The sequence below is a fragment of the Chrysochloris asiatica genome, unplaced genomic scaffold (genome assembly GCF_000296735.1).
Source record: "Chrysochloris asiatica unplaced genomic scaffold, ChrAsi1.0 scaffold00024, whole genome shotgun sequence".
Taxonomy (NCBI): domain Eukaryota; kingdom Metazoa; phylum Chordata; class Mammalia; order Afrosoricida; family Chrysochloridae; genus Chrysochloris; species Chrysochloris asiatica.
The window spans coordinates 8441085-8441818 of NW_006408542.1; positions in this window are offsets into that span (position 1 = coordinate 8441085).

Sequence of the window (734 nt, forward strand, 5' to 3'; positions counted from 1 at the left end):
CCTGTCTCAGGGCATTGTGAGATTACTGTATTTGCATTTAATTGATGATATATGGTGATGTGGTCTTAAGCTGTCACCAGCAGTCTCCTGCGTGTGTAGTTAGAGAATGGAAGCATGTACACTGTTCTTGCTTGCCATTCATACACCTCAGTTTAGGATGGATTTGGATGTTGATGCTGTCTATCATTGATGAGGTGGTATAGGAGCTGGTATTAGTTCTTTCCCAGTAGGTGGAACTGCAGAGGGTATGCTTGTGACTGGGTATCTGGGCATAGTTGCTTCTTCCTGTCAGGTGAGAAAGAGAAAACATCTCTCATATATGTACACACAAAACAAACAAAATAAACAAACAAGAAACCAACAATGAAAAGAGGAAATAATCGAAAAAAATTGGCAGTCACCAGAAAAAAAAAAGTAATGACTATAAAGACAAAAGAGGAACCAGTAAATGGAGATATAGAAGAGTAAAATAAGAGAGAAAATAAAAGGAAGAAATAAAACAGTTAAGAATAACTGAAAAGAAAAAAAGAAGGATAAGAAAATGGAGATTTAGAAGAGAAAATATAAGAAGAAATAATAATAATTAAAAAAAGAAAACACATAGGAGGATCTCCGTCAGCAATAACACAGAATACCAGATGAAGCAGATTCAGGGAACAATTCCAGAACTCTGAACCACATACATAGGAATATTTAGAAAGTTTGAAGGCTTATTGTTGTTGTTGTTAAGTGCC